The 25,682-nt window shown below is 42.2% G+C and overlaps 47 non-coding genes across 47 annotated transcripts; 36 read left to right on the forward strand and 11 right to left on the reverse strand.

Annotated features, from left to right (window-relative positions):
* Positions 1–295: 295 nt before the first annotated feature.
* Positions 296–369, reverse strand: Trnan-guu. The gene has a single exon. It is a non-coding gene; the product is annotated as a tRNA-Asn (tRNA).
* Positions 370–474: 105 nt separating this feature from the next.
* Positions 475–547, forward strand: Trnav-uac. The gene has a single exon. It is a non-coding gene; the product is annotated as a tRNA-Val (tRNA).
* A 230-nt stretch (positions 548–777) lies between these two features.
* On the forward strand, positions 778–850 carry Trnak-cuu. Its single transcript has one exon. It is a non-coding gene; the product is annotated as a tRNA-Lys (tRNA).
* Positions 851–947: 97 nt separating this feature from the next.
* On the forward strand, positions 948–1,020 carry Trnav-aac. Its single transcript has one exon. It is a non-coding gene; the product is annotated as a tRNA-Val (tRNA).
* A 515-nt stretch (positions 1,021–1,535) lies between these two features.
* On the reverse strand, positions 1,536–1,609 carry Trnan-guu. Its single transcript has one exon. It is a non-coding gene; the product is annotated as a tRNA-Asn (tRNA).
* A 106-nt stretch (positions 1,610–1,715) lies between these two features.
* On the forward strand, positions 1,716–1,788 carry Trnav-uac. The gene has a single exon. It is a non-coding gene; the product is annotated as a tRNA-Val (tRNA).
* Positions 1,789–2,018: 230 nt separating this feature from the next.
* Trnak-cuu lies at positions 2,019–2,091 on the forward strand. Its single transcript has one exon. It is a non-coding gene; the product is annotated as a tRNA-Lys (tRNA).
* Positions 2,092–2,188: 97 nt separating this feature from the next.
* Trnav-aac lies at positions 2,189–2,261 on the forward strand. Its single transcript has one exon. It is a non-coding gene; the product is annotated as a tRNA-Val (tRNA).
* Positions 2,262–2,777: 516 nt separating this feature from the next.
* On the reverse strand, positions 2,778–2,851 carry Trnan-guu. Its single transcript has one exon. It is a non-coding gene; the product is annotated as a tRNA-Asn (tRNA).
* A 105-nt stretch (positions 2,852–2,956) lies between these two features.
* Trnav-cac lies at positions 2,957–3,029 on the forward strand. The gene has a single exon. It is a non-coding gene; the product is annotated as a tRNA-Val (tRNA).
* Positions 3,030–3,259: 230 nt separating this feature from the next.
* Positions 3,260–3,332, forward strand: Trnak-cuu. The gene has a single exon. It is a non-coding gene; the product is annotated as a tRNA-Lys (tRNA).
* A 97-nt stretch (positions 3,333–3,429) lies between these two features.
* Trnav-aac lies at positions 3,430–3,502 on the forward strand. The gene has a single exon. It is a non-coding gene; the product is annotated as a tRNA-Val (tRNA).
* Positions 3,503–4,017: 515 nt separating this feature from the next.
* On the reverse strand, positions 4,018–4,091 carry Trnan-guu. Its single transcript has one exon. It is a non-coding gene; the product is annotated as a tRNA-Asn (tRNA).
* Positions 4,092–4,196: 105 nt separating this feature from the next.
* On the forward strand, positions 4,197–4,269 carry Trnav-uac. The gene has a single exon. It is a non-coding gene; the product is annotated as a tRNA-Val (tRNA).
* A 230-nt stretch (positions 4,270–4,499) lies between these two features.
* Positions 4,500–4,572, forward strand: Trnak-cuu. The gene has a single exon. It is a non-coding gene; the product is annotated as a tRNA-Lys (tRNA).
* Positions 4,573–4,669: 97 nt separating this feature from the next.
* On the forward strand, positions 4,670–4,742 carry Trnav-aac. Its single transcript has one exon. It is a non-coding gene; the product is annotated as a tRNA-Val (tRNA).
* A 516-nt stretch (positions 4,743–5,258) lies between these two features.
* On the reverse strand, positions 5,259–5,332 carry Trnan-guu. The gene has a single exon. It is a non-coding gene; the product is annotated as a tRNA-Asn (tRNA).
* A 105-nt stretch (positions 5,333–5,437) lies between these two features.
* On the forward strand, positions 5,438–5,510 carry Trnav-cac. Its single transcript has one exon. It is a non-coding gene; the product is annotated as a tRNA-Val (tRNA).
* Positions 5,511–10,416: 4,906 nt separating this feature from the next.
* Positions 10,417–10,489, forward strand: Trnak-cuu. Its single transcript has one exon. It is a non-coding gene; the product is annotated as a tRNA-Lys (tRNA).
* A 97-nt stretch (positions 10,490–10,586) lies between these two features.
* On the forward strand, positions 10,587–10,659 carry Trnav-aac. The gene has a single exon. It is a non-coding gene; the product is annotated as a tRNA-Val (tRNA).
* Positions 10,660–11,177: 518 nt separating this feature from the next.
* Trnan-guu lies at positions 11,178–11,251 on the reverse strand. Its single transcript has one exon. It is a non-coding gene; the product is annotated as a tRNA-Asn (tRNA).
* Positions 11,252–11,356: 105 nt separating this feature from the next.
* On the forward strand, positions 11,357–11,429 carry Trnav-uac. The gene has a single exon. It is a non-coding gene; the product is annotated as a tRNA-Val (tRNA).
* Positions 11,430–11,659: 230 nt separating this feature from the next.
* On the forward strand, positions 11,660–11,732 carry Trnak-cuu. Its single transcript has one exon. It is a non-coding gene; the product is annotated as a tRNA-Lys (tRNA).
* A 97-nt stretch (positions 11,733–11,829) lies between these two features.
* On the forward strand, positions 11,830–11,902 carry Trnav-aac. Its single transcript has one exon. It is a non-coding gene; the product is annotated as a tRNA-Val (tRNA).
* Positions 11,903–12,418: 516 nt separating this feature from the next.
* On the reverse strand, positions 12,419–12,492 carry Trnan-guu. The gene has a single exon. It is a non-coding gene; the product is annotated as a tRNA-Asn (tRNA).
* A 105-nt stretch (positions 12,493–12,597) lies between these two features.
* On the forward strand, positions 12,598–12,670 carry Trnav-cac. Its single transcript has one exon. It is a non-coding gene; the product is annotated as a tRNA-Val (tRNA).
* A 230-nt stretch (positions 12,671–12,900) lies between these two features.
* Trnak-cuu lies at positions 12,901–12,973 on the forward strand. Its single transcript has one exon. It is a non-coding gene; the product is annotated as a tRNA-Lys (tRNA).
* Positions 12,974–13,070: 97 nt separating this feature from the next.
* Positions 13,071–13,143, forward strand: Trnav-aac. Its single transcript has one exon. It is a non-coding gene; the product is annotated as a tRNA-Val (tRNA).
* A 517-nt stretch (positions 13,144–13,660) lies between these two features.
* Positions 13,661–13,734, reverse strand: Trnan-guu. Its single transcript has one exon. It is a non-coding gene; the product is annotated as a tRNA-Asn (tRNA).
* A 105-nt stretch (positions 13,735–13,839) lies between these two features.
* On the forward strand, positions 13,840–13,912 carry Trnav-cac. The gene has a single exon. It is a non-coding gene; the product is annotated as a tRNA-Val (tRNA).
* Positions 13,913–14,142: 230 nt separating this feature from the next.
* Positions 14,143–14,215, forward strand: Trnak-cuu. Its single transcript has one exon. It is a non-coding gene; the product is annotated as a tRNA-Lys (tRNA).
* An 87-nt stretch (positions 14,216–14,302) lies between these two features.
* Positions 14,303–14,375, forward strand: Trnav-aac. Its single transcript has one exon. It is a non-coding gene; the product is annotated as a tRNA-Val (tRNA).
* Positions 14,376–14,891: 516 nt separating this feature from the next.
* Positions 14,892–14,965, reverse strand: Trnan-guu. Its single transcript has one exon. It is a non-coding gene; the product is annotated as a tRNA-Asn (tRNA).
* A 105-nt stretch (positions 14,966–15,070) lies between these two features.
* Trnav-cac lies at positions 15,071–15,143 on the forward strand. The gene has a single exon. It is a non-coding gene; the product is annotated as a tRNA-Val (tRNA).
* Positions 15,144–15,373: 230 nt separating this feature from the next.
* Positions 15,374–15,446, forward strand: Trnak-cuu. Its single transcript has one exon. It is a non-coding gene; the product is annotated as a tRNA-Lys (tRNA).
* A 97-nt stretch (positions 15,447–15,543) lies between these two features.
* Positions 15,544–15,616, forward strand: Trnav-aac. The gene has a single exon. It is a non-coding gene; the product is annotated as a tRNA-Val (tRNA).
* A 6,235-nt stretch (positions 15,617–21,851) lies between these two features.
* On the forward strand, positions 21,852–21,924 carry Trnav-cac. Its single transcript has one exon. It is a non-coding gene; the product is annotated as a tRNA-Val (tRNA).
* A 230-nt stretch (positions 21,925–22,154) lies between these two features.
* Trnak-cuu lies at positions 22,155–22,227 on the forward strand. Its single transcript has one exon. It is a non-coding gene; the product is annotated as a tRNA-Lys (tRNA).
* A 97-nt stretch (positions 22,228–22,324) lies between these two features.
* Trnav-aac lies at positions 22,325–22,397 on the forward strand. The gene has a single exon. It is a non-coding gene; the product is annotated as a tRNA-Val (tRNA).
* A 516-nt stretch (positions 22,398–22,913) lies between these two features.
* Positions 22,914–22,987, reverse strand: Trnan-guu. Its single transcript has one exon. It is a non-coding gene; the product is annotated as a tRNA-Asn (tRNA).
* Positions 22,988–23,092: 105 nt separating this feature from the next.
* Positions 23,093–23,165, forward strand: Trnav-cac. The gene has a single exon. It is a non-coding gene; the product is annotated as a tRNA-Val (tRNA).
* A 230-nt stretch (positions 23,166–23,395) lies between these two features.
* On the forward strand, positions 23,396–23,468 carry Trnak-cuu. The gene has a single exon. It is a non-coding gene; the product is annotated as a tRNA-Lys (tRNA).
* A 97-nt stretch (positions 23,469–23,565) lies between these two features.
* On the forward strand, positions 23,566–23,638 carry Trnav-aac. Its single transcript has one exon. It is a non-coding gene; the product is annotated as a tRNA-Val (tRNA).
* A 516-nt stretch (positions 23,639–24,154) lies between these two features.
* Trnan-guu lies at positions 24,155–24,228 on the reverse strand. The gene has a single exon. It is a non-coding gene; the product is annotated as a tRNA-Asn (tRNA).
* A 105-nt stretch (positions 24,229–24,333) lies between these two features.
* On the forward strand, positions 24,334–24,406 carry Trnav-cac. The gene has a single exon. It is a non-coding gene; the product is annotated as a tRNA-Val (tRNA).
* A 230-nt stretch (positions 24,407–24,636) lies between these two features.
* Trnak-cuu lies at positions 24,637–24,709 on the forward strand. Its single transcript has one exon. It is a non-coding gene; the product is annotated as a tRNA-Lys (tRNA).
* Positions 24,710–24,806: 97 nt separating this feature from the next.
* Positions 24,807–24,879, forward strand: Trnav-aac. Its single transcript has one exon. It is a non-coding gene; the product is annotated as a tRNA-Val (tRNA).
* Positions 24,880–25,682: the final 803 nt, after the last annotated feature.

A 25,682-nucleotide genomic window follows, 5' to 3' on the forward strand; every position in this document is an offset into this window, starting at 1 on the left:
ACGTCAATGACTGTTGTTTTAGGGAAATGAAAAATGACTTGCGCTGGATGGGGAAGAATTCCATAAACACCGGAGGGGAATCTATATAGATAACACCAGAACCTGGAACAGTAGCTCCGGACAGAGGAAGAACATCATGAGCGTGCACCCTACGCTGCAAATGTTGAGTAGATTTAACAGTCATCAGTTAAAGAAGCCATATCGCGAGTGTGCGTCCTTCATTGGACGCTTTAGTTGGTTAATGGAGTCATGAGGCGAAGAAATTGAATTAAAACAACAGTATTCATTCACCATGCGCCCCTGGGTGGGATCGAACCACCAGCCTTCCGGTTAACAGCCGAACGCGCTAGCCAATTGCGCCACAGAGGCATGCTGATTGGTTAACGACACACTCGTCCAGTTCAACAGGCAAACCAAACATTACATTTTTTTAGTGTGGCCAACACTAATAAAATATTGCAGAAACATTGTGGGGCTTCCATAGTGTAGAGGTTATCACGTCGGCTTTACACGCTGAAGGTCCTCAGTTCGATCCTGAGCGGAAGCATCAGTATAACGTTAGGAAAAAATAATCGTAAGAGAAAAAGAAATGGAATGGAATTAATAACTTGTAATGTATCTTATCTAGATGACAACTAGACTAGAACAAGTAGACATCTGGAAACTACACACAGACAACCAACCAATCATAGTAAAAGTTATCTAACGATTCCTAGAAAGGAAAAAATGTAGTCAATAAGACTTGGTTCATTACATTGGAATAGAGCGCAATGGTAGGCCTGGCTAGCTCAGTCGGTAGAGCATGAGACTCTTAATCTCAGGGTCTGGGGTTCGAGCCCCCCGTTGGGCGTCACATATTTGCAAATAATTGCAGATGAAAGTTAGAAGTTGGGAGACGATCGTTAGTAATTTGTAATCATTTCAGAATAATTCTATAGCGGATTGTAGTTTCCATAGTGTAGTGGTTATCACGTCGGCCTAACACGCTGAAGGTCCTCAGTTCAATCCTGGGTGGAAACAGGACAATGTATTTGTAGAAAGACTATCAAAGAAGCACATTTTGTTTTTTTGAAAAAGCCAAGCATTCATGTTTCTTGTGAAAATGAAATCTACAATATGACAATGTGAAGATATTCGCAATGCTGTATCCGGAGGAAGTCAACAGAAAGGGGGAAATCAATGATGACTGTGGTTGTTGAAAAAGGTGCTATAACCCCGAAGAGACTTCTTCTGTAGCCAAACGTCAATGACTGTTGTTTTAGGGAAATGAAAAATGACTTGCGCTGGATGGGGAAGAATTCCATAAACACCGGAGGGGAATCTATATAGATTACACCAGAACCTGGAACAGTAGCTTCGGACAGAGGAAGAACATCATGAGCGTGCACCCTACGCTGCAAATGTTGAGTAGATTTAACAGTCATCAGTTAAAGAAGCCATATCGCGAGTGTGCGCTCTTCATTGGACGCTTTAGTTGGTTAATGGAGTCATGAGGCGAAGAAATTGAATTAAAACAAAAGTATTCTTTCACCGTGCGCCCCTGGGTGGGATCGAACCACCAGCCTTCCGGTTAACAGCCGAACGCGCTAGCCAATTGCGCCACAGAGGCATGCTGATTGGTTAACGACACACTCGTCCAGTTCAACAGGCAAACCAAACATTACATTTTTTTTAGTGTGGCCAACACTAATAAAATATTGCAGAAACATTGTGGGGCTTCCATAGTGTAGAGGTTATCACGTCGGCTTTACACGCTGAAGGTCCTCAGTTCGATCCTGAGTGGAAGCATCAGTATAACGTTAGGAAAAAATAATCGTAAGAGAAAAAGAAATGGAATGGAATTAATAACTTGTAATGTATCTTATCTAGATGACAACTAGACTAGAACAAGTAGACATCTGGAAACTACACACAGACAACCAACCAATCATAGTAATAGTTATCTCACGGTTCCTGGAAAGGAAAAAATGTAATCAATAAGACTTGGTTCATTACATTGGAATAGAGCGCAATGGCAAGCATGGCTAGCTCAGTCGGTAGAGCATGAGACTCTTAATCTCAGGGTCGGGGGTTCGAGCCCCCCGTTGGGCGTCACATATTTGCAAATAATTGCAGATGAAAGTTAGAAGTTGGGAGACGATCGTTAGTATTTTGTAATCATTTCAGAATAATTCTGTAGCGGATTGTAGTTTCCATAGTGTAGTGGTTATCACGTCGGCCTAACACGCTGAAGGTCCTCAGTTCAATCCTGGGTGGAAACAGGACAATGTATTTGTAGAAAGACTATCAAAGAAGCACATTTTGTTTTTTTGAAAAAGCCAAGCATTCATGTTTCTTGTTAAAAATGAAATCTACAATATGACAATGTGAAGATATTCGCAATGCTGTATCCGGAGGAAGTCAACAGAAAGGGGGAAATCAATGATGACTGTGGTTGTTGAAAAAGGTGCTATAACTTCGAAGAGACTTCTTCTGTAGCCAAACGTCAATGACTGTTGTTTTAGGGAAATGAAAAATAACTTGCGCTGGATGGGGAAGAATTCCATAAACACCGGAGGGGAATCTATATAGATTACACCAGAACCTGGAACAGTAGCTCCGGACAGAGGAAGAACATCATGAGCGTGCACCCTACGCTGCAAATGTTGAGTAGATTTAACAGTCATCAGTTAAAGAAGCCATATCGCGAGTGTGCGCTCTTCATTGGACGCTTTAGTTGGTTAATGGAGTCATGAGGCGAAGAAATTGAATTAAAACAACAGTATTCATTCACCATGCGCCCCTGGGTGGGATCTAACCACCAGCCTTCCGGTTAACAGCCGAACGCGCTAGCCAATTGCGCCACAGAGGCATGCTGATTGGTTAACGACACACTCGTCCAGTTCAACAGGCAAACCAAACATTACATTTTTTTAGTGTGGCCAACACTAATAAAATATTGCAGAAACATTGTGGGGCTTCCATAGTGTAGAGGTTATCACGTCGGCTTCACACGCTGAAAGTCCTCAGTTCGATCCTGAGTGGAAGCATCAGTATAACGTTAGGAAATAATAATCGTAAGAGAAAAAGAAATGGAATGGAATTAATAACTTGTAATGTATCTTATCTAGATGACAACTAGACTAGAACAAGTAGACATCTGGAAACTACACACAGACAACCAACCAATCATAGTAATAGTTATCTCACGGTTCCTGGAAAGGAAAAAATGTAGTCAATAAGACTTGGTTCATTACATTGGAATAGAGCGCAATGGCAAGCCTGGCTAGCTCAGTCGGTAGAGCATGAGACTCTTAATCTCAGGGTCGGGGGTTCGTGCCCCCCGTTGGGCGTCACATATTTGCAAATAATTGCAGATGAAAGTTAGAAGTTGGGAGACGATCGTTAGTAATTTGTAATGATTTCAGAATAATTCTATAGCGGATTGTAGTTTCCATAGTGTAGTGGTTATCACGTCGGCCTAACACGCTGAAGGTCCTCAGTTCAATCCTGGGTGGAAACAGGACAATGTATTTGTAGAAAGACTATCAAAGAAGCACATTTTGTTTTTTTGAAAAAGCCAAGCATTCATGTTTCTTGTGAAAATGAAATCTACAATATGACAATGTGAAGATATTCGCAATGCTGTATCCGGAGGAAGTCAACAGAAAGGGGGAAATCAATGATGACTGTGGTTGTTGAAAAAGGTGCTATAACCCCGAAGAGACTTCTTCTGTAGCCAAACGTCAATGACTGTTGTTTTAGGGAAATGAAAAATGACTTGCGCTGGATGGGGAAGAATTCCATAAACACCGGAGGGGAATCTATATAGATTACACCAGAACCTGGAACAGTAGCTTCGGACAGAGGAAGAACATCATGAGCGTGCACCCTACGCTGCAAATGTTGAGTAGATTTAACAGTCATCAGTTAAAGAAGCCATATCGCGAGTGTGCGCTCTTCATTGGACGCTTTAGTTGGTTAAAGGAGTCATGAGGCGAAGAAATTGAATCAAAACAACAGTATTCATTCACCATGCGCCCCTGGGTGGGATCGAACCACCAGCCTTCCGGTTAACAGCCGAACGCGCTAGCCAATTGCGCCACAGAGGCATGCTGATTGGTTAACGACACACTCGTCCAGTTCAACAGGCAAACCAAACATTACATTTTTTTAGTGTGGCCAACACTAATAAAATATTGCAGAAACATTGTGGGGCTTCCATAGTGTAGAGGTTATCACGTCGGCTTTACACGCTGAAGGTCCTCAGTTCGATCCTGAGTGGAAGCATCAGTATAACGTTAGGAAAAAATAATCGTAAGAGAAAAAGAAATGGAATGGAATTAATAACTTGTAATGTATCTTATCTAGATGACAACTAGACTAAAACAAGTAGACATCTGGAAACTACACGCAGACAACCAACCAATCATAGTAATAGTTATCTCACGGTTCCTGGAAAGGAAAAAATGTAGTCAATAAGACTTGGTTCATTACATTGGAATAGAGCGCAATGGCAAGCCTGGCTAGCTCAGTCGGTAGAGCATGAGACTCTTAATCTCAGGGTCGGGGGTTCGAGCCCCCCGTTGGGCGTCACATATTTGCAAATAATTGCAGATGAAAGTTAGAAGTTGGGAGACGATCGTTAGTATTTTGTAATCATTTCAGAATAATTCTGTAGCGGATTGTAGTTTCCATAGTGTAGTGGTTATCACGTCGGCCTAACACGCTGAAGGTCCTCAGTTCAATCCTGGGTGGAAACAGGACAATGTATTTGTAGAAAGACTATCAAAGAAGCACATTTTGTTTTTTTGAAAAAGCCAAGCATTCATGTTTCTTGTTAAAAATGAAATCTACAATATGACAATGTGAAGATATTCGCAATGCTGTATCCGGAGGAAGTCAACAGAAAGGGGGAAATCAATGATGACTGTGGTTGTTGAAAAAGGTGCTATAACCCCGAAGAGACTTCTTCTGTAGCCAAACGTCAATGACTGTTGTTTTAGGGAAATGAAAAATGACTTGCGCTGGATGGGAAAGAATTCCATAAACACCGGAGGGGAATCTATATAGATTACACCAGAACCTGGAACAGTAGCTCCGGACAGAGGAAGAACATCATGAGCGTGCACCCTACGCTGCAAATGTTGAGTAGATTTAACAGTCATCAGTTAAAGAAGCCATATCGCGAGTGTGCGTCCTTCATTGGACGCTTTAGTTGGTTAATGGAGTCATGAGGCGAAGAAATTGAATTAAAACAACGGTATTCATTCACCATGCGCCCCTGGGTGGGATCGAACCACCAGCCTTCCGGTTAACAGCCGAACGCGCTAGCCAATTGCGCCACAGAGGCATGCTGATTGGTTAACGACACACTCGTCCAGTTCAACAGGCAAACCAAACATTAAATTTTTTTAGTGTGGCCAACACTAATAAAATATTGCAGAAACATTGTGGGGCTTCCATAGTGTAGAGGTTATCACGTCGGCTTCACACGCTGAAGGTCCTCAGTTCGATCCTGAGTGGAAGCATCAGTATAACGTTAGGAAATAATAATCGTAAGAGAAAAAGAAATGGAATGGAATTAATAACTTGTAATGCATCTTATCTAGATGACTAGTATACCTAGGCCCGTCCAAGGACGGCGAACCAGGCGGCTAGACATAATCACCTAAGCGCACAGTATACATGGACCAAAACGCCACTCGTATAATCCCACTGGCCAATTCCTTACTGTCCGGGACTTTTTTTTTCATCCATTTATGGACTTTTACATCTTCCACCGTGAGCCAGTCGGTCTTTTGGGTTTTTTTTGTGGACTTGTTTTTTTTTCGTTGCAACCAAGTATCGGTTGAGTTTTGGTTTTATTTGGGGACTTGTAATTTTCAGATTTTGGTTGTATTGGATTTGACACATTTCCTCGGATTCCTTCACCGCCCGCGAGGTCAAGGTATCTTCGGTTTTTTGTATCTTGTACACGTTTGGCTCGTCGAACTCCCCACTCTTATCCTCCCCTCTTTCTTCCTATCTTTCCTCATTCTCCCCTCCCACTTTTTCCCCTCCCACTTTCTCCCCTCCCAATTTCTCCCCTCCTACTCCCCACTCCCATCCTCCCCCTCTCTATCTCCCCACCCCTCACCGTCCCCTCCTTGCACACTCCTCCCTCATGTATCCCTTCCCCTTAGACTCACATGTATCTCGTACTTATCTCGATGAGGGCTTGAACAACGGGCCGTTGTACCCTGGATCCAATGCTCTAACCACTGAGCTGTTGAGTTGTATTATCACTGAAACAGGGGGAAAAGTCATCAGCCACTTAAGTCAATTCGGATTCGCTCTAAATACCAATAAATATTAATCGCACGACGTAATTCTTTGGCCCGTAAGTATTTGCTCCTGTATTTTACTGAAACTAATAAAACTCAGCTTCGCATATAAAATTCGAATAACCACTTGAGAGGTAATAGTAAAATATATGATTGGTGGTGTATTGGTTAGAGTGTTCGCATAGCATATTAATGTCTTTAGGTTCAATACTCATAAATTGTGAAAATTAAAAATTGACAAAGTGTTAGAAATAATTTACTTGGCTTTCAATCTGAATACCTCATAATTTCCTCTTTCCGTCTATACATTACTCGTTGCCGGTTTGAACAATAGCCCATCGTATCTTGATTCCTGTTCCCTAACCACATAGCTATTGAGAGGTAATGGTGTATTTTCTTGGGAGTCGACATATATGAGGCAACATCGATAGTGAACAGTTGCATTTGCAATAAATTGGTAGAATAATTCATCACCCGTCGTTAGCGAATTAGTTGCTATGTTTCACCCAACGTGTTCTATAGGACACTTAAAATTTCCTGCCCGTGTTTTAACAGTTTAAAAGATTTAATTTCCTGCCCGTGGACAAATCATTTGCCTATCTTGATTCCTGTTCTCTAACCACATAGCTATTGAGAGGTATTGGTGTATTTTCTTGGGAGGAAGTCATCGACATATATGAGGCAACATCGATAGTGAACAGTTGCATTTGCAATAAATTGGTAGAATAATTCATCACCCGTCGTTAGCGAATTAATTGCTTTGTTTCACCCAACGTGTTCTATAGGACACTTAAAATTTCCTGTCCGTGTTTTAACAGTTTAAAAGAATTAATTTCCTGCCCGTGGACAAATCATTTGCCAGTTAAACCAATGTCATTGAATCTCCGATACCTTGTGTTTGACCCGAAAAATTCCCTCGAATTCCTTCACCACGAGCTCTCGCGGCCGCGGGGGTGCCCCTTCGGGGGCCCCACCCCCGCGGGCTCGAGTCGCGGTGAAGGTATCCTTGGTTTTTGGTACCTTGAAAACGTTTCGCCCGTCGAACTCAGTTACGCATTTACCAGTTAAACCACTGTCATTAGATTTCTCATATATCCACTCATGGCTCAGCGTATTCTGAAGGAATTTTAAAATTTCCTGCCCGTTAAGCGTGAGCCTGCGCTTAAATTTCCTGCCCGTGGACAAATCATTTGTCAGTTAAACCATTGTCATTGAATGTCTGATACCTTATGTTTGACCCGAAAAATTCTCTCGAATTCCTTCACCACGAGCTTCCTCGAATTCCTTCACCGGTATCCTTGGTTTTTTGTACCTTGAACACGTTTCACCCGTCGAAAACATTCTCACTTTTTTACAACTATCCTTTGTAGCTACTTGTTAAGCGTGAGCCAAATCGGGAAAGTAAATCATCCCGCGTGACTTTTAGCCCGTCGTGAGTAACTTCCGTTGAATTCTTTTCAGCCCGCCGTGAGCGAGATAGGGTGAATTATTTTCAGCCCGGCATGAGCAATATAGGGTGAATTATTTTCAGACCGTCGTGAGCAAAATAGATTGAATTATTTGCAGCCCGTCATGAGCAAATAGGGTGAATTATTTGCAGCCCGTCGTGAGCGAAATAGGGTGAATTATTTTCAACCCGTCGTGAGCGAAATAGGGAGAATAATTTTCAGCCCGTCGTGAGCGAAATAGAGTGAATTATTTTCAGCCCGTCGTGAGCAACTTAGGGTGAATTCTTTTCAGCCCGACGTGAGCGAAAAATATTGAATAATTTTCAACTCGGCATGGGCAACCACTATACGGTGACCACTCTTCAATGAGATCAAAATTTAATTGAAATTGGTGGCGAAGTGGTTAGTGAGTTCGCTTACCATGCGTGAGTATTCGGGTTCAAATCTCGATAGACCCTAATTTCTAAATTGAAAATTGAACTTTACAAATCCCGGGATCGAACCTCGGACCTGTCACTTTGTAGCCGTGAACGCTAACCAATATATCATGAGAGAGATGGAATTCAATAGAGGTAATTAGATTTTAAAATATGGCGTAGAGACACGGTGCATTGCTTCGCGCTCACCTGTGCGTCATCAGCGACTTGACGCGAGACGCAGATATGTTTGGAATAACTTGTCAATAAGATCAAAAGAAACACATAAATTGGTGGTCCAGTGGTTAGCATGTTCGCTTACCATGCGTGAGTTTTCAGGTTCAAATCCCGATAGACACCAATTTTCAAATTGAAAATTGAACTTTACATATTAACAATTCATAACAGTGCTTTGACCCGGGATCGTACCTCGGACCTCTCGCATGTTAGCCGAGCACGCTAACTAATACACTATTAGGAGATGAACTCTAATAGAGGAAATTGGATGTAAAAATATGTCGTAGAGACACGGTGCGTCGCGTCGCGCTCACCTGTGCGTCATGAGCGACGTGACGCGAGACGCAGATATGTTTGAAATAAATCTTAATAAGATCAAAGGAAAAACATCAATTGGTGGTCAAGTGGTTAGCGAGTTCGCTTACCATGCGTGAGTTTTCAGGTTCAAATCCCGATCGACCCTCCCATTTCTAAATTAAAAATTGAACATTGCAAATTAATAATCAAAAACAAAGCATTTGCCCAGGATCAAACCTTGGACCTCTCACATATTAGCCGAGCACGCTATCCAATACACTATTAGAGAGATAAATCTGATAGAGGAAATTGGATGTAAAAATATGTCGTACAGATACGGTGCGTCACGTCGCGCTCACCTGTGTGAGGCAAGAGCTACGCGACGTGTGTAACGCGAGACGCCAAAATTATTGAAACAACCTCTAAATGAGCTCAGTGGTGAATAACAATTTATAACAATCAATTGTTGGTCAAGTGGTTAGCAGGTTCGGTTACCATGCGTGAGTATTCGGGTTCAAATCCAGATAGACCCTAATTTCTAACTTGAAAATTGAACTTTACAATTAAACAATTCATAACAATGCCTTGACCCGGGATCGAACCTCGGACCTGTCGCTTCGTAGCCGTGAACGCTATCCAATATACCATGAGAGAGATGGAATTCAATAGAGGAAATTGGATCTATAAATATGTCGTAGAGACACGGTGCATCGCGTCGCGCTCACCTATGCGTCATGAGCGACGTGACGCGAGACGCAGATATGTTTGAAACAACTTGTCAGTAAGATCAAAGAAAAAACATCAATTGGTGGTCAAGTGGTTAGCATGTTCACTTACCATGCGTGAGTATTCGGGTTCAAATCCCGATAGACACACCAATTTCTTCAAGTTGAACATTGCAAATTAATAAATAGTAACGGCGCCTGGATCCGGGAACGAAGCTCAGACCTCTCGCATGATAGCCGCGCACGATAACCAATACACCATTAGAAAGATGGAATTTAATAGAGGAAATTGGATGTAAAAATATGTCCAAGACAAACGGAAACTGGAAGTGCAACAACAAACAACCATCTGTCCAAATTCCAACTCGATATGAATATCAGTTCTGATAGTGTAGTGGTTAGAGTGTGTGTGACAATGCCATCCTTATCGGATGTGCGGCGGAAGCACCTCTCCGACCATGGTTCAAACCCCAAGTAGTACACTCGAATCTAATAGAGGACATCGACATATAACCGATGGAAAAAAAACCTACCCGACTACTAACAAATCCCCCCCCCCTGTCCCAAAAAAAAAAAAAAAAAGAAAAACGCACACGGTTCGAGCCCGTGTGTGAGTGTGTGGCGAGAAGGGCGCGCGCAAACGGAAAAACGACGAGGAAAGCTGACGTGTGTGTGTATCGCCTCGCTTACTCAATTCGAAACTTTCGCCATTGGTTGCGTCTCGCCGATACAGACAAACCAAAAACGGACAAACAAACGTACAAACAAACAAACAAACAAACACACCGAATCACAGACACGCCAAGGTCACTCACCCACGCCCGCGGTTTATAGAGCAGTCGACAACTAGACTAGAACAAGTAGACATCTGGAAACTACACACAGACAACCAACCAATCATAGTAATAGTTATCTCACGGTTCCTGGAAAGGAAAAAATGTAGTCAATAAGACTTGGTTCATTACATTGGAATAGAGCGCAATGGCAAGCCTGGCTAGCTCAGTCGGTAGAGCATGAGACTCTTAATCTCAGGGTCGGGGGTTCGAGCCCCCCGTTGGGCGTCACATATTTGCAAATAATTGCAGATGAAAGTTAGAAGTTGGGAGACGATCGTTAGTATTTTGTAATCATTTCAGAATAATTCTGTAGCGGATTGTAGTTTCCATAGTGTAGTGGTTATCACGTCGGCCTAACACGCTGAAGGTCCTCAGTTCAATCCTGGGTGGAAACAGGACAATGTATTTGTATAAAGACTATCAAAGAAGCAAATTTTGTTTTTTTTTGAAAAAGCCAAGCATTCATGTTTCTTGTTAAAAATGAAATCTACAATATGACAATGTGAAGATATTCGCAATGCTGTATCCGGAGGAAGTCAACAGAAAGGGGGAAATCAATGATGACTGTGGTTGTTGAAAAAGGTGCTATAACCCCGAAGAGACTTCTTCTGTAGCCAAACGTCAATGACTGTTGTTTTAGGGAAATGAAAAATGACTTGCGCTGGATGGGGAAGAATTCCATAAACACCGGAGGGGAATCTATATAGATTACACCAGAACCTGGAACAGTAGCTCCGGACAGAGGAAGAACATCATGAGCGTGCACCCTACGCTGCAAATGTTGAGTAGATTTAACAGTCATCAGTTAAAGAAGCCATATCGCGAGTGTGCGCTCTTCATTGGACGCTTTAGTTGGTTAATGGAGTCATGAGGCGAAGAAATTGAATTAAAACAACAGTATTCATTCACCATGCGCCCCTGGGTGGGATCGAACCACCAGCCTTCCGGTTAACAGCCGAACGCGCTAGCCAATTGCGCCACAGAGGCATGCTGATTGGTTAACGACACACTCGTCCAGTTCAACAGGCAAACCAAACATTACATTTTTTTAGTGTGGCCAACACTAATAAAATATTGCAGAAACATTGTGGGGCTTCCATAGTGTAGAGGTTATCACGTCGGCTTTACACGCTGAAGGTCCTCAGTTCGATCCTGAGTGGAAGCATCAGTATAACGTTAGGAAAAAATAATCGTAAGAGAAAAAGAAATGGAATGGAATTAATAACTTGTAATGTATCTTATCTAGATGACAACTAGACTAAAACAAGTAGACATCTGGAAACTACACGCAGACAACCAACCAATCATAGTAATAGTTATCTCACGGTTCCTGGAAAGGAAAAAATGTAGTCAATAAGACTTGGTTCATTACATTGGAATAGAGCGCAATGGCAAGCCTGGCTAGCTCAGTCGGTAGAGCATGAGACTCTTAATCTCAGGGTCGGGGGTTCGAGCCCCCCGTTGGGCGTCACATATTTGCAAATAATTGCAGATGAAAGTTAGAAGTTGGGAGACGATCGTTAGTATTTTGTAATCATTTCAGAATAATTCTGTAGCGGATTGTAGTTTCCATAGTGTAGTGGTTATCACGTCGGCCTAACACGCTGAAGGTCCTCAGTTCAATCCTGGGTGGAAACAGGACAATGTATTTGTAGAAAGACTATCAAAGAAGCACATTTTGTTTTTTTGAAAAAGCCAAGCATTCATGTTTCTTGTTAAAAATGAAATCTACAATATGACAATGTGAAGATATTCGCAATGCTGTATCCGGAGGAAGTCAACAGAAAGGGGGAAATCAATGATGACTGTGGTTGTTGAAAAAGGTGCTATAACCCCGAAGAGACTTCTTCTGTAGCCAAACGTCAATGACTGTTGTTTTAGGGAAATGAAAAATGACTTGCGCTGGATGGGAAAGAATTCCATAAACACCGGAGGGGAATCTATATAGATTACACCAGAACCTGGAACAGTAGCTCCGGACAGAGGAAGAACATCATGAGCGTGCACCCTACGCTGCAAATGTTGAGTAGATTTAACAGTCATCAGTTAAAGAAGCCATATCGCGAGTGTGCGTCCTTCATTGGACGCTTTAGTTGGTTAATGGAGTCATGAGGCGAAGAAATTGAATTAAAACAACGGTATTCATTCACCATGCGCCCCTGGGTGGGATCGAACCACCAGCCTTCCGGTTAACAGCCGAACGCGCTAGCCAATTGCGCCACAGAGGCATGCTGATTGGTTAACGACACACTCGTCCAGTTCAACAGGCAAACCAAACATTAAATTTTTTTAGTGTGGCCAACACTAATAAAATATTGCAGAAACATTGTGGGGCTTCCATAGTGTAGAGGTTATCACGTCGGCTTCACACGCTGAAGGTCCTCAGTTCGATCCTGAGTGGAAGCATCAGTATAACGTTAGGAAATAATAATCGTAAGAGAAAAAGAAATGGAATGGAATTAATAACTTGTAATGCATCTTATCTAGATGACAACTAGACTAGAACAAGTAGACATCTGGAAACTACACACAGACAACCAACCAATCATAGTAATAGTTATCTCACGGTTCCTGGAAAGGAAAAAATGTAGTCAATAAGACTTGGTTCATTACATTGGAATAGAGCGCAATGCCAAGCCTGGCTAGCTCAGTCGGTAGAGCATGAGACTCTTAATCTCAGGGTCGGGGGTTCGAGCCCCCCGTTGGGCGTCACATATTTGCAAATAATTGCAGATGAAAGTTAGAAGTTGGGAGACGATCGTTAGTATTTTGTAATCTTTTCAGAATAATTCTGTAGCGGATTGTAGTTTCCATAGTGTAGTGGTTATCACGTCGGCCTAACACGCTGAAGGTCCTCAGTTCAATCCTGGGTGGAAACAGGACAATGTATTTGTAGAAAGACTATCAAAGAAGCAAATTTTGTTTTTTTTGAAAAAGCCAAGCATTCATGTTTCTTGTTAAAAATGAAATCTACAATATGACAATGTGAAGATATTCGCAATGCTGTATCCGGAGGAAGTCAACAGAAAGGGGGAAATCAATGATGACTGTGGTTGTTGAAAAAGGTGCTATAACCCCGAAGAGACTTCTTCTGTAGCCAAACGTCAATGACTGTTGTTTTAGGGAAATGAAAAATGACTTGCGCTGGATGGGGAAGAATTCCATAAACACCGGAGGGGAATCTATATAGATTACACCAGAACCTGGAACAGTAGCTCCGGGCAGAGGAAGAACATCATGAGCGTGCACCCTACGCTGCAAATGTTGAGTAGATTTAACAGTCATCAGTTAAAGAAGCCATATCGCGAGTGTGCGCTCTTCATTGGACGCTTTAGTTGGTTAATGGAGTCATGAGGCGAAGAAATTGAATTAAAACAACAGTATTCATTCACCATGCGCCCCTGGGTGGGATCGAACCACCAGCCTTCCGGTTAACAGCCGAACGCGCTAGCCAATTGCGCCACAGAGGCATGCTGATTGGTTAACGACACACTCGTCCAGTTCAACAGGCAAACCAAACATTACATTTTTTTAGTGTGGCCAACACTAATAAAATATTGCAGAAACATTCTGGGGCTTCCATAGTGTAGAGGTTATCACGTCGGCTTCACACGCTGAAGGTCCTCAGTTCGATCCTGAGTGGAAGCATTAGTATAACGTTAGGAAATAATAATCGTAAGAGAAAAAGAAATGGAATGGAATTAATAACTTGTAATGTATCTTATCTAGATGACAACTAGACTAGAACAAGTAGACATCTGGAAACTACACACAGACAACCAACCAATCATAGTAATAGTTATCTCACGGTTCCTGGAAAGGAAAAAATGTAGTCAATAAGACTTGGTTCATTACATTGGAATAGAGCGCAATGGCAAGCCTGGCTAGCTCAGTCGGTAGAGCATGAGACTCTTAATCTCAGGGTCGGGGGTTCGAGCACCCCGTTGGGCGTCAAATAATTGCAGATGAAAGTTAGAAGTTGGGAGACGATCGTTAGTATTTTGTAATCATTTCAGAATAATTCTGTAGCGGATTGTAGTTTCCATAGTGTAGTGGTTATCACGTCGGCCTAACACGCTGAAGGTCCTCAGTTCAATCCTGGGTGGAAACAGGACAATGTATTTGTAGAAAGACTATCAAAGAAGCACATTTTGTTTTTTTGAAAAAGCCAAGCATTCATGTTTCTTGTTAAAAATGAAATCTACAATATGACAATGTGAAGATATTCGCAATGCTGTATCCGGAGGAAGTCAACAGAAAGGGGGAAATCAATGATGACTGTGGTTGTTGAAAAAGGTGCTATAACCCCGAAGAGACTTCTTCTGTAGCCAAACGTCAATGACTGTTGTTTTAGGGAAATGAAAAATGACTTGCGCTGGATGGGGAAGAATTCTATAAACACCGGAGGGGAATCTATATAGATTACACCAGAACCTGGAACAGTAGCTCCGGACAGAGGAAGAACATCATGAGCGTGCACCCTACGCTGCAAATGTTGAGTAGATTTAACAGTCATCAGTTAAAGAAGCCATATCGCGAGTGTGCGCTCTTCATTGGACGCTTTAGTTGGTTAATGGAGTCATGAGGCGAAGAAATTGAATTAAAACAACAGTATTCATTCACCATGCGCCCCTGGGTGGGATCGAACCACCAGCCTTCCGGTTAACAGCCGAACGCGCTAGCCAATTGCGCCACAGAGGCATGCTGATTGGTTAACGACACACTCGTCCAGTTCAACAGGCAAACCAAACATTACATTTTTTTAGTGTGGCCAACACTAATAAAATATTGCAGAAACATTGTGGGGCTTCCATAGTGTAGAGGTTATCACGTCGGCTTCACACGCTGAAGGTCCTCAGTTCGATCCTGAGTGGAAGCATCAGTATAACGTTAGGAAATAATAATCGTAAGAGAAAAAGAAATGGAATGGAATTAATAACTTGTAATGTATCTTATCTAGATGACAACTAGACTAGAACAAGTAGACATCTGGAAACTACACACAGACAACCAACCAATCATAGTAATAGTTATCTCACGGTTCCTGGAAAGGAAAAAATGTAGTCAATAAGACTTGGTTCATTACATTGGAATAGAGCGCAATGGCAAGCCTGGCTAGCTCAGTCGGTAGAGCATGAGACTCTTAATCTCAGGGTCGGGGGTTCGAGCCCCCCGTTGGGCGTCACATATTTGCAAATAATTGCAGATGAAAGTTAGAAGTTGGGAGACGATCGTTAGTATTTTGTAATCATTTCAGAATAATTCTGTAGCGGATTGTAGTTTCCATAGTGTAGTGGTTATCACGTCGGCCTAACACGCTGAAGGTCCTCAGTTCAATCCTGGGTGGAAACAGGACAATGTATTTGTAGAAAGACTATCAAAGAAGCACATTTTGTTTTTTTGAAAAAGCCAAGCATTCATGTTTCTTGTTAAAAATGAAATCTACAATATGACAATGTGAAGATATTCGCAATGCTGTATCCGGAGGAAGTCAACAGAAAGGGGGAAATCAATGATGACTGTGGTTGTTGAAAAAGGTGCTATAACCCCGAAGAGACTTCTTCTGTAGCCAAACGTCAATGACTGTTGTTTTAGGGAAATGAAAAATAACTTGCGCTGGATGGGGAAGAATTCCATAAACACCGGAGGGGAATCTATATAGATTACACCAGAACCTGGAACAGTAGCTCCGGACAGAGGAAGAACATCATGAGCGTGCACCCTACGCTGCAAATGTTGAGTAGATTTAACAGTCATCAGTTAAAGAAGCCATATCGCGAGTGTGCGCTCTTCATTGGACGCTTTAGTTGGTTAATGGAGTCATGAGGCGAAGAAATTGAATTAAAACAACAGTATTCATTCACCATGCGCCCCTGGGTGGGATCGAACCACCAGCCTTCCGGTTTTTTTTTTTTTTTATATTTAAACGATTTATTGTCACGATTAAAATTTAAATTGCTTTACAGATACTTGGGGCATTTACGAGATTTGTGACATAAGTGACTTGCTGTGGCCAAGGAGAAACATAACAAAGAAAAAGAAACATTTCGAGACGGAAATGAGAGAGGACAAATGATTTTGGTGAAAAATGTGAAATTTAACAATACGACATCTGGGGGGGATCCAAGAAATATTAATTGTAATGAGAGAACAATTTTGTATAAAGATAAGAAGAAATCTGTTGAGAATTTTGAGAGGGAATATTTATGGATTAGAAGGTGACATCTGGGGAGAATTTTTTGAATGAAGGAGGCTTGACCAGAGAGACTGTATTTCATTGATGGCTGGGGTGAGGTTTTGGCTGCGGGCGGTCCAGACGGTGATGATGTAGGATTGGATGAGTGCCAATATTTTCTCTTTATTGGGGCCATTTCCAATGTCTCCATTTATTGTTGATTTGAGTGGTTTTTGACATCCAAGTTTCGTTAGTTGAATTCGGAGCCATAAACTTATGTGAACTTTCTCAGAACATAGTAACATAAGATGGTCGTCAGTTTCTTGGCCGCCATTGCATAGAGGACATTGGTCATTTCTAGATAGTCTGAGGCTTGTGAGGCGCATTTTGGTAGGGAGCTGATTATGATTGAAATCCCAGACCAGTTCAGCGTTTCTTCCTTTCATTTTGGCCACCCAACGCCAGATGGAAGCCCAGTCGAGGTCCGGTTTCGCAACTTCGGTTCTCCCTGGTTGCCCAAGGTTAGCGATCAGGTGATTGTAGGTGGCGCGGTGATTGGATACGGTTGACGATGTGAAGATGCCAGCTTTAAGTAGATCGGTGATGGTTGAAAGTGCGGTGGTGAAGTATGGATGTGATGAATGGGTTGCATTAAATCTGGGCTGGATGATTTGTTGAAGGAGATTCTTGAGGTGTGGACCCAACCAATAAACGGCTGCAGCTCTCTCAATAGCCTCGGGATGGATTAAAGATTTAAAGATTTGACGGGTGAAAAGGGATTGGAAGAATTGAAAAAGTAAGGTGACTCCAAGTCCACCTTGGAGTCGGGGGCGGATCAAAACATTTAGGGGTGGGTGCTCTCTTCGTTGTGCCCAAAGAAATTTGTTGCATTTTTGTTGGAGGAGAAGGGCTTGGGTTTTGTTGCAAGGGAGTACATGAGCTATATGAACAAGTTGTGATAAGACATGTTGTTTGATGAATAGGACGCGACCATAAAAAGTGAAATGACGGTGTGTGTTTGTGATAAGAATATTTTGTATGATGTTGAACTGTCTTTGCCAATTGTCTCTTACTGTTGTTTTTATTTCAGAAGAAAAAGTAATTCCAAGAATTTTCAAGTTGTCTACTTGAGTTATCCAATCATGTGGCCAAGTACGTTTAGGATGAGTTTGATTGAAATTGCTTCTACGTGGGATCGAACTCCTAACCTCAGGAATCCCAGCCAACGCCGCTACCGTCTGCGCTACTACGGCCTGTGGACTTTTATTTAAGGTCCAAGTGCCTAGACCAAGTAATTTTGTCTTCCCCTTGTTAATACGTGCATTTGTCCAGACACAAAATTCTAGAATAATCTCGCATGCACGACGTACATCTTTCATTGATGAGACAAAAACTACTAGATCATCTACATATGCACGAACTTTGATGCGTTTTCCGTAGTGTTCAATTCCGTCAATACCCCTAGACAAGGAAACTAAAAGCGGTTCAATATAGAGGGCAAACAGATGGACTGACAGAGGGCACCCCTGTCGCACGGATTGTGCATTGTCCACAGTACCGACTATGTCATTACCGTTCAATGGGCATAGTTCAGTTATACTGTACAGCGTTTTCAACCAATCAACAAAGAGGGGGGGATAGCCCATGGCTGTCATTACTTCCCACAGAACGTCTCGATTGACAAGGTCATATGCTTTCTCTAAATCGTACGCGATAATGGCGGCCGGTTTGAGAGAAGATACCTCTTTTGATTTACGACCTGTATTATCAATGACATCTCGGATTAAACACAAACTGTCAAAGATATAGCGGCCGGGTACACCACCTTTTTGATGTGAGCCTAGAGAGTTTTGAAGAGATTTTCTCAGACGAAAAGCCAATACTGACGCGATTAACTTGTAATCGGTATTTAACAAAGAGATTGGTCGGTAATCGGTGATTTTACTCGGTGTTGGGATTTTTGGGACTAATCTTATAGCTGCCCTTCCCTGCGACGGCTGGAGTTTTCTTTTGTCGAGGACGCAATTCATCATTTCCAGAAAATGAACACCAATAACATCCCAAAATTTTATATAAAACTCAAAAGGAATGCCATCTGTACCCGGGGCCTTGTTCTTTTTAGTTGCCTTAAGGGCGTTGTTAATTTCATCTACTGTGAACGGATCTACAAGAAAGTTGTCACTCTCCGGGATCGAACCTAGTACTCCTCGATTCAACGCTTGAGCGTTTAACGACTGAGCTACCACTGATACACCCGAATCGTTTTTAGTGGGTTTTGTACGGGTAAGTGCACCTCTAATCCCTTCTAGAAATTTTCCAGCTAATTGGGTATTGGGGGAGGGCTGGTTCTGAAAAATTCTACTAAAGTGTTCAATTATTTCTTGGTTAATCTGCTCAGGTTGGGTAATTTTACAGTTATCATTAGTTTTGAGCTGAGTAATCAGAGACTTCTGGAAATTGCTCGTTGACTTGTTCATATGAAAGGTAGATGGCTCTTCTTCGGCTATACTTTGAACGCGTGAACGTATTGCAAATCCCCTCAATGCTTCTCGCTCCCAGGCTAGAAACTCACGTTTCAACTCCATGTAACGCGCATGATTGAAATTTACATTGTTCACGGTTTCTTTTAGTTGATGTTGGAGCAATTTCCTTTTGACTCTCTGATCACAGATTCTCTTTTTACAATAGTTCATTGATAATCGCCTGAGGCTAGGTTTGAAAATAATCTCCCACCAATGATCTACGTTTTCAATACGGGATGGGTGTTGAGACATTTCTTCAATAAAGACATGCACCAAGTTTATATATTCTTCTTCCTCAAGAATTGATGAGTTAAGTTTCCATAAATTCCTTGACTTGTTCCTCACTACACTAGGAGGGGTGGTGCTGTTTATATACCCTACGATTGGTCTGTGATCCCCGAGTGGTAAGTCGTGCAAATGGATATCAGAAAATTTTACGTGATGGTGGCAATAAATTCGGTCCAATCTAGCCTGGCTAGCCGCACAATTGTACGTCCAACAAGGTTCATTTTTCCGAATTTCTCTCCAGACATCTGTTAATGAAAGGGCTTTTACTAAATCTCGGAGGGGTTCTAGTAATGCTAGTCTAATTTTAGGTGGTGTTGTCTTGCTACTTTTACGGTCATCGATCTCGTCAACGGCATTAAAATCTCCCAATATAATTGCTGGTGCCTTATACTGGGCAACATAAGCCGGAATAGTTTGCCGGAGGAAAGAATCTCTATAACTTTTATTTTGGTCACCAGATGGGGCGTAAATACACACGAAAGCAAGACCCTTTACTTCCATGGCTATCAGCCTCCCCTCCGGTTCAAACAAAATGTTTTTGGCGCTCAGCCCGTGTCGTACTAGGATGGCTGTCCCATGTTGTCTAGGACCGAGATTTGTGTGCATCTGGTAATGTTTAGTAAATACGGTGCTAGAGTGAAATACTACTTCTTGCAAACATATAATATCAAGTTTATTATGTAAAAAGAAATTGAGTATTATTTGAAGTTTGTCAGGTGACGATATTCTGTTGATATTATATGTCGCAATGTTAGTCATGATTAATATTTAAATTTGGGTTTAGAGGGTTGGGTTTTGTTATCGTGGGCTTTTTTCCTTCTAACGGCCTCCATTGCTTTGAGAGTTTTATCTTCTATGGGGGTTGATGGAGTGCCGAGGGGGACGCCCAAGGACTCCTGAGTCTCACTCACATGACTAGCCTCCTGGCTATCAAGTGGCCGTTGTCCTGGCTGAATACTCCCACCAGAAAAAGAAATGTCTTCATCAGGATTTGAAATCGAAACCACCTCGGTTGCATCCATCTCTTCAACCACTCGTTATCCATCTGTTCTATCGTGGATGGAATAGATGGTACTCCAGGTGAGATTGGAGCGGGTGGAACATCGTTCCCCCTAGAGAGGGCGGGAAAAGAATTAATGTCCGCACCCGGTATCGAAACTGGAACCTCTCGAGTCGGAGACCCGAGTTCAACCAACTGAGCTACACCAGATTCAATTTCCTCAGCTACCTCGCCCGAGCCAGAGGAAGAGGCAGTACGACTCCTCTTTTTTGATTGTTTTTGTTGGTCACGGAATTCCCTCGTCTGTTTCATTTTCTTTTTCTTGACCAATTTGGACGCAACAGACGAACCTACACAGTTGGTGTCTTCAGCGTCAGCATCGGTGTCAGAAGAAGATTCAGTTCCATCGGGTTTCGAAATCGGATCCTCTGGAGCTCCATCAAGAACGACAACAGTCGACGTCGTTGGCCTCTGGGCTAACTCGGGGAATGTATCAGCGTCAACAGTTGGAGCAATTGGCATTTGCCCGCCACCAATCGGGCCTGTCTCCTGGGGCTTCCTAACAGTTGTCCTAACTGGGCCACGATTTGTTAGTAATACACTACTATAGCTACGTGTTCCAATGGGGCCTTTTGAAATGGTGCTGGGGTTGGTTAAACTACGGGGTTGCTTGGGGCAATTAGCTAAGACATGGGTGGGAGAATCACACATGCGGCATGTGTGCATTTGCCCTGCATAAGACACCATTATTGGTTCCTTGTAGCTTCCAAAGGTGATATAAGACGGAATGCTCTTGTGGATTTCCATATCCACGTTGACAATTCCAGTCTTTATCCCGTTCCACCTTGGGAGCGATCTATCCTGATACGTGTCCCAAAAAATCCGAGAAATCACTCCATACTCACGCAATCTCTTGTTTAGCAGGCTTAGGTCATCATCGAATTTGAAATGTTGAATTCTAACGCGTACAAGGTTAACTGACCTATCTCTCACTCTAATTTTGACCTCCTTGCCACTAATGACTACTGATTCTTTAGCACTAAATTTATTCAAAAATTCAATATGGTCATTGACGGTCTTGAACCCAATTCGGAAAACGCAAATAGCTCGTCCTGGTAGGCGAGAAACTGCATCAAAGATGCTATCAGATTCATTACTGTCGTGCTCGAAACATTCGTAGAACTCATGCCTGGTCACTTCAGTATTACCAAAAGAGATTTCGGCAGTACGTGGCCAGACGTCTGGGGATTCCGATCCCATTTTACCCACAATAACAGGGGCAAAAGGACGGGGAGAAAAATGCAAAAAGAGGGAACAAAACCAAAATGGCGCTCAACAAACAACAAGGGAAACAGGACACACAAGCAACAATACAACAAAAGAGAAACAAAAAAAGAACAAATAGTTTTTTGACTCACAGCAAGATGTCACACTTGGGAGCTCAGTTAGACACGTCTAGTCACAGCCGAACGCGCTAGCCAATTGCGCCACAGAGGCATGCTGATTGGTTAACGACACACTCGTCCAGTTCAACAGGCAAACCAAACATTACATTTTTTTAGTGTGGCCAACACTAATAAAATATTGCAGAAACATTGTGGGGCTTCCATAGTGTAGAGGTTATCACGTCGGCTTCACACGCTGAAGGTCCTCAGTTCGATCCTGAGTGGAAGCATCAGTATAACGTTAGGAAATAATAATCGTAAGAGAAAAAGAAATGGAATGGAATTAATAACTTGTAATGTATCTTATCTAGATGACAACTAGACTAGAACAAGTAGACATCTGGAAACTACACACAGACAACCAACCAATCATAGTAATAGTTATCTCACGGTTCCTGGAAAGGAAAAAATGTAGTCAATAAGACTTGGTTCATTACATTGGAATAGAGCGCAATGGCAAGCCTGGCTAGCTCAGTCGGTAGAGCATGAGACTCTTAATCTCAGGGTCGGGGGTTCGAGCCCCCCGTTGGGCGTCACATATTTGCAAATAATTGCAGATGAAAGTTAGAAGTTGGGAGACGATCGTTAGTATTTTGTAATCATTTCAGAATAATTCTGTAGCGGATTGTAGTTTCCATAGTGTAGTGGTTATCACGTCGGCCTAACACGCTGAAGGTCCTCAGTTCAATCCTGGGTGGAAACAGGACAATGTATTTGTAGAAAGACTATCAAAGAAGCACATTTTGTTTTTTTGAAAAAGCCAAGCATTCATGTTTCTTGTTAAAAATGAAATCTACAATATGACAATGTGAAGATATTCGCAATGCTGTATCCGGAGGAAGTCAACAGAAAGGGGGAAATCAATGATGACTGTGGTTGTTGAAAAAGGTGCTATAACCCCGAAGAGACTTCTTCTGTAGCCAAACGTCAATGACTGTTGTTTTAGGGAAATGAAAAATGACTTGCGCTGGATGGGGAAGAATTCCATAAACACCGGAGGGGAATCTATATAGATTACACCAGAACCTGGAACAGTAGCTCCGGACAGAGGAAGAACATCATGAGCGTGCACCCTACGCTGCAAATGTTGAGTAGATTTAACAGTCATCAGTTAAAGAAGCCATATCGCGAGTGTGCGCTCTTCATTGGACGCTTTAGTTGGTTAATGGAGTCATGAGGCGAAGAAATTGAATTAAAACAACAGTATTCATTCACCATGCGCCCCTGGGTGGGATCGAACCACCAGCCTTCCGGTTAACAGCCGAACGCGCTAGCCAATTGCGCCACAGAGGCATGCTGATTGGTTAACGACACACTCGTCCAGTTCAACAGGCAAACCAAACATTACATTTTTTTAGTGTGGCCAACACTAATAAAATATTGCAGAAACATTGTGGGGCTTCCATAGTGTAGAGGTTATCACGTCGGCTTCACACGCTGAAGGTCCTCAGTTCGATCCTGAGTGGAAGCATCAGTATAACGTTAGGAAATAATAATCGTAAGAGAAAAAGAAATGGAATGGAATTAATAACTTGTAATGTATCTTATCTAGATGACAACTAGACTAGAACAAGTAGACATCTGGAAACTACACACAGACAACCAACCAATCATAGTAATAGTTATCTCACGGTTCCTGGAAAGGAAAAAATGTAGTCAATAAGACTTGGTTCATTACATTGGAATAGAGCGCAATGGCAAGCCTGGCTAGCTCAGTCGGTAGAGCATGAGACTCTTAATCTCAGGGTCGGGGGTTCGAGCCCCCCGTTGGGCGTCAAATAATTGCAAATAATTGCAGATGAAAGTTAGAAGTTGGGAGACGATCGTTAGTATTTTGTAATCATTTCAGAATAATTCTGTAGCGGATTGTAGTTTCCATAGTGTAGTGGTTATCACGTCGGCCTAACACGCTGAAGGTCCTCAGTTCAATCCTGGGTGGAAACAGGACAATGTATTTGTAGAAAGACTATCAAAGAAGCACATTTTGTTTTTTTGAAAAAGCCAAGCATTCATGTTTCTTGTTAAAAATGAAATCTACAATATGACAATGTGAAGATATTCGCAATGCTGTATCCGGAGGAAGTCAACAGAAAGGGGGAAATCAATGATGACTGTGGTTGTTGAAAAAGGTGCTATAACCCCGAAGAGACTTCTTCTGTAGCCAAACGTCAATGACTGTTGTTTTAGGGAAATGAAAAATGACTTGCGCTGGATGGGGAAGAATTCCATAAACACCGGAGGGGAATCTATATAGATTACACCAGAACCTGGAACAGTAGCTCCGGACAGAGGAAGAACATCATGAGCGTGCACCCTACGCTGCAAATGTTGAGTAGATTTAACAGTCATCAGTTAAAGAAGCCATATCGCGAGTGTGCGCTCTTCATTGGACGCTTTAGTTGGTTAATGGAGTCATGAGGCGAAGAAATTGAATTAAAACAACAGTATTCATTCACCATGCGCCCCTGGGTGGGATCGAACCACCAGCCTTCCGGTTAACAGCCGAACGCGCTAGCCAATTGCGCCACAGAGGCATGCTGATTGGTTAACGACACACTCGTCCAGTTCAACAGGCAAACCAAACATTACATTTTTTTAGTGTGGCCAACACTAATAAAATATTGCAGAAACATTGTGGGGCTTCCATAGTGTAGAGGTTATCACGTCGGCTTCACACGCTGAAGGTCCTCAGTTCGATCCTGAGTGGAAGCATCAGTATAACGTTAGGAAATAATAATCGTAAGAGAAAAAGAAATGGAATGGAATTAATAACTTGTAATGTATCTTATCTAGATGACAACTAGACTAGAACAAGTAGACATCTGGAAACTACACACAGACAACCAACCAATCATAGTAATAGTTATCTCACGGTTCCTGGAAAGGAAAAAATGTAGTCAATAAGACTTGGTTCATTACATTGGAATAGAGCGCAATGGCAAGCCTGGCTAGCTCAGTCGGTAGAGCATGAGACTCTTAATCTCAGGGTCGGGGGTTCGAGCCCCCCGTTGGGCGTCACATATTTGCAAATAATTGCAGATGAAAGTTAGAAGTTGGGAGACGATCGTTAGTATTTTGTAATCATTTCAGAATAATTCTGTAGCGGATTGTAGTTTCCATAGTGTAGTGGTTATCACGTCGGCCTAACACGCTGAAGGTCCTCAGTTCAATCCTGGGTGGAAACAGGACAATGTATTTGTAGAAAGACTATCAAAGAAGCACATTTTGTTTTTTTGAAAAAGCCAAGCATTCATGTTTCTTGTTAAAAATGAAATCTACAATATGACAATGTGAAGATATTCGCAATGCTGTATCCGGAGGAAGTCAACAGAAAGGGGGAAATCAATGATGACTGTGGTTGTTGAAAAAGGTGCTATAACCCCGAAGAGACTTCTTCTGTAGCCAAACGTCAATGACTGTTGTTTTAGGGAAATGAAAAATGACTTGCGCTGGATGGGGAAGAATTCCATAAACACCGGAGGGGAATCTATATAGATTACACCAGAACCTGGAACAGTAGCTCCGGACAGAGGAAGAACATCATGAGCGTGCACCCTACGCTGCAAATGTTGAGTAGATTTAACAGTCATCAGTTAAAGAAGCCATATCGCGAGTGTGCGCTCTTCATTGGACGCTTTAGTTGGTTAATGGAGTCATGAGGCGAAGAAATTGAATTAAAACAACAGTATTCATTCACCATGCGCCCCTGGGTGGGATCGAACCACCAGCCTTCCGGTTTTTTTTTTTTTTTTATATTTAAACGATTTATTGTCACGATTAAAATTTAAATTGCTTTACAGATACTTGGGGCATTTACGAGATTTGTGACATAAGTGACTTGCTGTGGCCAAGGAGAAACATAACAAAGAAAAAGAAACATTTCGAGACGGAAATGAGAGAGGACAAATGATTTTGGTGAAAAATGTGAAATTTAACAATACGACATCTGGGGGGGATCCAAGAAATATTAATTGTAATGAGAGAACAA

Source organism: Daphnia pulex, chromosome 12 (genome assembly GCF_021134715.1).
Source record: "Daphnia pulex isolate KAP4 chromosome 12, ASM2113471v1".
In the NCBI taxonomy this organism is placed as follows: domain Eukaryota; kingdom Metazoa; phylum Arthropoda; class Branchiopoda; order Diplostraca; family Daphniidae; genus Daphnia; species Daphnia pulex.